Source organism: Trachemys scripta, chromosome 7 (assembly GCF_013100865.1).
Source record: "Trachemys scripta elegans isolate TJP31775 chromosome 7, CAS_Tse_1.0, whole genome shotgun sequence".
NCBI classification, from domain to species: domain Eukaryota; kingdom Metazoa; phylum Chordata; order Testudines; family Emydidae; genus Trachemys; species Trachemys scripta.
The window spans coordinates 97170555-97178496 of record NC_048304.1 but is presented as its reverse complement, the minus strand read 5'-3'; the positions used below and the strand labels follow the sequence as shown (position 1 = coordinate 97178496).

The 7942-nt window shown below is 53.6% G+C and overlaps 1 long non-coding RNA gene across 1 annotated transcript; it reads right to left on the bottom strand.

Moving 5' to 3' along the window:
- Nucleotides 1–255: 255 nt before the first annotated feature.
- LOC117880754 lies at nucleotides 256–3169 on the bottom strand. Its single transcript, XR_004646611.1, has 3 exons — nucleotides 3091–3169; nucleotides 1808–1921; nucleotides 256–308 (listed from the first exon to the last, which is right to left on the bottom strand). It is a non-coding gene; the product is annotated as an uncharacterized LOC117880754 (long non-coding RNA).
- Between the last annotated feature and the right edge of the window lie 4773 nt (nucleotides 3170–7942).

Sequence of the window (7942 nt, the reverse complement as noted above, 5' to 3'; positions counted from 1 at the left end):
GAGTTGTAGAGCACCGCCCATGACACACACACACCCCTCCTGGTGGTGGGAGGGGAACAGGGGAACAGACAAAAGAAGTAAGAGATGAAGAGAAAGGAGGGAGGGATGGAGGAAAAGGTAAAAGAAAAAGGACAAACCTTAATGTCCCCAGAGATTCTAAGGGACAAAATCCCAGGTGGGGAATAAAATTTGGCCACCTTAAGCTAGTGTTTTCCATGCCTAAAATTCAGATGGCGCCAGATGCATCAGACTGAACACGTTCCAAACCTCTCAGAGGCTCTTACCTTCTAAACAGGGACGTCAGTTTTCTAGTGAAATCAGGAAAAAGAAAGGAGAAAACTCAAAAGAGGTTCCTCCTGGTGCTCACGTACGTGACCCCTAATACTCTCTCAGACCTCAAAGAGAGACCTCGAGAAGGAGACTTCCTGAAGCAAAGCCACAGGGGTCTCTGAGGTTTCCCTGGCCCTGAGCCCCTGTCCTGCCTGGCTGATGTCAGCATCCTTCTGTGAGGTCACCACCTCCCCTACACCTTTGGCCAATAGGCTGACGTCCTGCAAAAGGCCTTTGTGATGTCACTGCCACACCCACCCCTCCCCTGCAGTGCTAATGTCCTGCCACAGGGCAGACATTTTGGAGGTTTGAGCTACTCCCTGTGGATCACCCCGCTCAATGAGTGTTCATTCTAGGAAGCAAGCCAGCTAGACAGTAAAACATCACAAGCTGCTCCCAATGCTACACTCGGTTTCTCAGAAATGAGTAGACTTTATGGGAAGAAGAGGCAGTTAGAGCATCTAATCTGACCCCCTGCATATCACAGGCCTCCTGTCTACCACAATAGCTACTTTTGGGGCAAACACATTCCGGAAAGGCATCTAGTCTTTATTAATGACATCAAGAGATGGAGAATCCACCACTTTCCTTGGTAGCTTCTTCCTGTGTTCAATCATCCTCGCTGTTGAATATTTGTGCCTTATTTGTCATAGAAATTTGTCTCTTTTCACCTTCCAGCCATTGGGTCTTGTTCTGCCTTTCTCTGCTCGATTAAAGAGCCCTTTAATACCCAATATTTTCTCTCCATTAAGGCACTTCAACATTTCAGTGAAGTCACCTTTCAATCTTCTTTTGATAAGCTAAACAGGTTGAGCTCTTTCAATAGCTCACTAGAAGGCATTTTTCTCCAGCCCTCAGAACATTTGGTGGCTCTTTGCTGCCCAGCTCCAATTTCTAGGACCATCTTTTTCAAAGGAGGACACCAACACTGGAGGCAGTATTCCAATAGCAGTCTCACTGCTGCTGTGTCACCTCCCTATCCTACTCACGGCTCTGCTCCTACGTCTAATGATGGCTTTAGCCCTGTTCACCACAGCATCACACTGGGAGCTCATGTTGAGTGGCTTTTCCACTCTGGCCCCTAAATCCATTTCAGAGTCACTGCTTTCCTGGATACACGTCCCCATTCTAGAGGTGTGGCCGGCGTGCCTTGTTGCCACGCATAGGACCTTGCATTGGGCTCTGCTCAAACTTGTTATCTTTGAATGGGTCCAGCTGGCTGAATGAGCCAGATCGCTCTGTATCACTGCCCTCTCCCCATCAGGAATTACCACTCTGCCTGTATTTTGTCACCCCCCGAATCTTATCCGCAGTGATTGTATGTTTTCTCCCAATTCATTGATAACAATTATTTTTAAAAATTAGTCCTTGAGAGCTTCTTCAGACCCTTACTACCCAGGACCTGCTCCCCACATCACAGTGAGAAATGCTGTCCAGCCCTGCTGGTACATACCGGATAAGCACAGAACAAACGTACCTTTAGGAGCTGTGTTGTCCATAGGCTCTGAACAACATGTGGGGGTCAGCAGATTACAAACGCACGACAGACCTGTAGTGTAGACAGGTCCCAACTGTGTCTCGGTTTACCACCCTGTAAAACGGGGAGAACAAACAAAACCTTGATTAGCTCCATTTGATAGCTGGGGAAACCGAGGCACCCAGCGGTGCAGAGACTCGCTCATGGTCCCAAAGCCAGGAATAGAAAACAGCAGATCTGATAGCCAGGCCTGGGACCTAACCCTGGTTTTCCTGGCCTTGCTGCTCTAAGTTTAGTCATAGCCTCCATGTCTTTTCCCCCGTGTCCCTTAACCCCACGTCACTGCAGAAGAGAGATTTTCTGGTAGCCAGCTGGCTCTCCTGCATGTGGACGTCGTTCCAAAAGACATGCTCTGGCTCAGTCCCATGCTATGGTTGGCTGAAGGAACCACTTGGTCACATTCTAGCCCTGAGTTATACAGGAGGGGCGACTAGATGCACATAATGGTCCTTTCTGACCTGAACCTCTATCAATCGCTACATTTTCTGCTGCTAGGAAGAGAACTCTGGACCTATTTTCTCTCATTCACTTTCAGTCAGAATAATTTCAATCCAGGCCAAAGGATTTCCTCTTCCATTGTGTCTTCAGCACCTTTGCGAGCAACCAGTTACTGTTACCCACAGGTTTCCAGTTTCAACCTGTCCCTGGTTGAGATGGCCAGGAAAGGGGTTGGAGCTCAACTGCACCTGGCCCAGGTGATGCAGCTCCCTAGAGTGAAGGGAATAAGTGTGGGGGTCACGTGACAAGACGTAGCCTGTGACTAGGACCCAGGCCTGCTGAGAGATAGAAGGGCAGCCTGTGCTCAGCCAGGAGAGAGACCCCAAGGGAAGCAGGCATGGGAGGGGCTTGGAGAGTCCTTTAAAGGTCAGGGACAAGCTGGGAAGGGGCCAGGCTGAGCACTAAGGACAAGGCCCTAGGAGGGAAAGACAGGGCAGTTTAGGAGAGAGGGCAGATAGTCCAGTTGGTTTCGGTTCCCAGAACCAGACACCCAGAGGTGAAGGTGATTGTCGGGGCTTCTGTCCTTCTTCCCCAGTGTAGATTTGATAGTGGAGAAGACTGATGCCGTAAGGGGGAAGTGAGTTACCCCAAGGTCACCCTGTGAGTTTATATCACGAATGCATACTCGGAAGGATCCAATAGAAACATGGATTTTCCAGTCTCTTCTTTCTAGGAGTCCCCAGGGCTAAGGTAAAACCCCTGCGGCCCCTCCCCATTCTGCTCACCTCCAAGATGTGCTGGAGTTTGTCTGTGCTGGTGGGTGCTGTCAGCAGGATCGAGAGCTCGTCATCCATGTTCTCTGGGCAGGCCTTGCTCAGAGCCTGCCAGTGGAGGGAGACCAGGGGTCAGGAGCCTGCATTAGCACCGGTGTGCCATTGACCAGGAGCTGGCTGAGGTAAGCGCCGCCTGGCCGCAGCTCGCACCCAGAAACCCTGCCCCAGGTCGGAACCCCCTCCCACACCCAAATTCCCTCCCAGACCTCATACCCGGCACCCCAACCCCCTGCCCCAGGTCGGAACCCCCTCCTGTACCCTAATCCCTCCCAGACCCCACACCCCCACCCGCACCCCAATCCCCTACCCCAGCCCTGAGCCCCCTCCCGCACCCAAACTCCCTCCTAGAGTCCGCACCCCAACCCTCTGCCCCAGCCCGGATCCCCCTCTGGCACCCCAAACCCCTAATCTCCAGCCCAATCCCAGAGCCCACATCCCCACCGGAGCCCTCACCCCTCCCTGCACTCCAACCCCCAGCCCCAGCCCAGTGAAAGTGAGTGAGGGTGTGAGAGCGAGCGACTGAGGGAGCTGGGCTGGGCTGGAGTGAGTGGGGGTGGGGCCTTGGGGAAGGGCATGAAAGGGCTTGGGTCAAGGGCGTTTGGTTTTGTGCAAGTAGAAAGTTGACAACCCTACTTAAGGACCTTTGAAAAGCAGCCTCCTTAGCACCGCTCCTGATACCAGGGGCCAAGGCGCCCCCGGACATGAGAACCACAATAGGCCAGAGCAAAATGCTGTGTTAGAAATCAGAGTTCAAGCTGCCAAGCGAACGGTAGCTGACAGACAGGAGATGCAGGAATTAAGGTTGTGCCTTCAGCCAGCAACTGGTGTTCATCCGTTTGCACCACACACACACCTGTAGGCAGGGCCACTATTTCCTTGTCTGTCTGCCTGTTTAGCGTCTCTCGGTCCTTACTGTGCCCATCACCGTGGTGTCTGAGTGGCAAACCAAGGGTTTGACGTGTGCATATGAAACTGCCTGACTGGAAGGACGTGGTTTGGTGTGGATCAGTGACTGCTGGGGCGATTGGTGGCAGAAGGCTCTGAGGGCCTGGCTCATTCCGACCTGGCTCATTCCAATGGCTTCTACATCTGAGAGCAGCCCAGTCTCCTGCCTGGGTCCGACGCAAACCAGGAAGTACAGGACCACGGTTAATAAGAGCAGCTCAAAAGATCATTTTCGCTGAGCCCAGCCCTGCACAGATTTCCAGCTTAGGTTTGCATTTTCAGCAAAAGTTCTTCTTGATTATTTTCTCCCAACCCCTTTGTGCCTCCATAATAGCCAGCATCCTGGGGCGCTCCAGGGACAGCGTGTGTGCGTGTATGTGTACGTCTGTACATATGTGTATGTGTACATGTGCGTATGTATGTGTGTACATGTATGTGCACATGTGAGTGTGCGTGTGTATATGTGTACATGTACCCCAGTCAGATGTATACATCTGGATTTCCTTTGAAAGAATTTTCAAATTGAGCTGATCAAGTGCAATGGCAAAGCACCCAATTCCTCTGCCCCCCAACTGCCTTCGCTCCTTTAACGTTCAACCTGCTCCGCTGACACCTCTGACTCCTGAAAGCCCTAACGCTCCAGGGGAGCAGGCCGTGCCCTGCCCTGCCCTGGCTGCCCCAGGTGTTACCTCGGAGGGAATCGTTCCAGATTCCAATGAGTGGCAGGTCCAGGGAAGAGCCTTATCTGGGGAGAGGCTGTACCAGACCCGCCCGACCCAGGCAGGCTCCCAGGTACTCTCTGCTCGGGGCTGATAAGGCTCCTTAGCAGTTTCTCTCCAAGCAAATTCCAGTTCAAGACACCTGAGAGCTCCACAGCAGGGCAGCATCCCCAGAGCGCAGCAGGGCGGGGGTTAGGGGGAGCAGTCGGTAGCAGCACCTGCCCCTCGTACGGCAGGAGCGAGAAGTGCCAGCCACGTGCTGCCTCCATCCCCAGAGGCCAGGTGAGAGTGAATTCCCACGTCCCCGCACGATTGGTTCCGTCACTCTTCTACACTTACATGGATTTCCAGTGTCAATGTTTCTAACATCAGCTTTGCCAGCTCTCCTTACACCTTTGTCTGCTAGAGCAAAAACCTGAAATGCAGCTACCTCCTCCTGCTGGGTGACTATAGACCTTAATGACAGAGCTCGGAACTGCTTAGTCAAGCTGACTAGCTGCAGCCCCTCGGGTTGCCTGCTCGAAGGTGTGCTGGCCAGGCCACAAGTCATTTTTGTGCCTCTTCCCTGCTCCTTCTCAGCATTTGAACATCATTCGACTAGTGTGAACAAGAGTCTATACTGGGGAGAGCCCAGGGTGAGAGTCACTAGACACTGGTTATACAGTGCTCTGTCACGGCTCTGAGGTGCAGTTAACTTCACTTGCTGCACAAGGAACCAGTCCCAGAATCTGAACCAATTGTCCATCAGCGAGTATTTGACTCCCTCTGTCCGGGATGGATGAATTGGGATTCTTGGCCCCTGCATTTGTGTTTCAAGCTTCACTCCGGCTCATCCCTTTTCAGCTGCCCCGTGCGCTCATCTCCTGCTCCTCACCCAGGAGCGCCACCAGCTTTTTTGCCGCCCTAGGCGGCGGAAGTTCCCGCCCCCTAAATGCCACCCCCGACAAAGGCGGCGGAAAGTCTCTCCCCCGAAATACTGCCGACGACCGGGGCGGCCTGTAACGATGCTGGTTCTGGTGGGACCCAACTGAGCAGGGCCGCCTTTAGGCTGATTCCACCGATTCCCCTGAATTGGGCCCCGCCCCTAAGAGGGCCCCACGCAGATCGGGCAGTGTCCCTGCCTGAAGCAAAGTTCCATGGCTCTCCCGGAAACAGCAGCTGTTGCTGCTAGGCAACGAGAGATGCTGGGTGGGGGGGAGCTGAGGCAGAGGCAGCAGCGGCTGTTGCAGGTCAGGAGGGGGAGGGGGGAGAAGGCACATGTGCTTTGCAGCCTTCCCCTCCCCTCCCCCCAGCACTCACCTGGAGGAGACACCGAGGGGGCTTCCGGTCCAGTGGGAGACAGGAATCTCTGCAGTGGACCTCACTCACCTTAGCAGCTGCTGGGGCTTCGGTCGGTGAGTGTTTGACCCTGTGATTCCCCCTAGGTGTGTAATATTGGGTTGGTTTTGTGGTTTTCGGTGGTGTTGCTGTTTGAGGGTGAATTTGTGCCTGCCTGTGTCTGTTTCAAAACTAAACTCGGGATCATGTAACCCAGGAAGAAAGCCCCGAGCCAGTTCTTAGTGCTGTGAATTCCAGGTGAGAGAGAGAGGGAGGTTTGGAGGAGGAAATCAAATACATCAAGAGGGGAGAATGTGAAAGGTCTGCAACACGTCAGGCTGAGACTTTTATCTCTCCCTTCTCCCCCAAGAGAGGGGAAACTGAGGCATGGAGTGATCTGATTCCCCTCCCCAAATTATTTTGCAAAGGAGGGGGACGGGGGGCTCCTATCCACACCAGTTCCCTTTCCATCAACTCTGCTTCCCCTGCTGCAAGACCACTGTAGGGGCTGAATATTTCCATTAAACACTGGCTCCTTCATTTGCCCTGCAACAATAAAATAGACCGGCTTTGGAGGGGAAGAATATCCCCCCCCTCCCCAAAAGCTGTGTAGACATTAAGTTTTGGGGGGGAGGGCACAATAATATTCCGGATCAATCAAATGCCCGCTCAGCTTTCTAGCCATCCAGCAGCTCTAGGGTAGGGAAGGAAGGTGCTCTTGGTGCAGAGTGGTCGCAATACAGGAGTGAATTTAGCGGGGGGGGGGGGGGGGTTGGAGGGTCCGGTTGAAATCCCACCCGATGCAGCCACACAGAATCGCTGGCGGTGCTGGGAGAGGCCAGGAGTGGAAGCAGGTGGCCCGGTGGTGGGGGGACATTTGCCCTCAGTCCTGGGCTCTGGGATGGACTAGGCTGGGTGGGTGGTGGGTTCAGTCTAGTCTTCCAGCCTGTTGCTCTCGCTGGGGTTTGTGGTTTTCATCTGGCTCCACCAAAAAGATCAAACAAGCCCAGTAGAAAAGGGGGGTGAGAGAGGCGGGAAGGGGTTTGTAAGGGGTTAAAGTGACCCAATGAAAGAGTAAAACCAGAGTTTGACTGGGTTTCCCCCCAGCCACCACTCCTGCAAATACTGGGCAAGGGGCAGCCCCATCCCCCACCGAGGCTATGGTGAGGGGCAGCAGGGAAGGAAGGAAGCCACATGTGATGGCAGTCCCCTCCCCCCCAGCACCCACCACTCCCTCTCCGGCCCCCAAACTCTGTCCCAGAGCCTGCACCCACCGCTCCGCACTCCCTCACAGAGCCTGCACCCCTCCACCCATCCTGCACCCCACAGCGTGCCCCAGCCCGGAGCCTGCACCCAAACTCTGTCCCACTCAGCCCTGGGCAAAGCTCTCCTTGGCTGGCTCCCAGCCCCTCTCCAAGGGTTGCAGCTGTCTGGAAGTGCCTGCCTTCCTCATTCACACCTCATTCATTCAACAGGTCAATTGATTACAAAGTGGGGGGAAGATCTTATTCTACTTCTAGCAAAAAGACATTTTTTTTTTACCTTAATTATACTACCTTAGGGGCCAGCTATAACATTACCAAGGTTCAATACAAAATCATATAAAAGTTATACAAAAATGCATAATGCAGAGATTTATCTACAACTGCACTGATTGACTGCTGTGTGCAGTAATATAGTGACCCCTGGGTCTTTGAATGAGGCTTTATACTTGGGGGGGGCAAGCTGCGAGCGGGTGGGCAAGCGGCGGGTGGGCAAAGAGGCAAGCAGTGAACCAGCAGGGGTTCTAGGGGTGGGCATGGGGGTTTCTGGCAGGGGAGGGA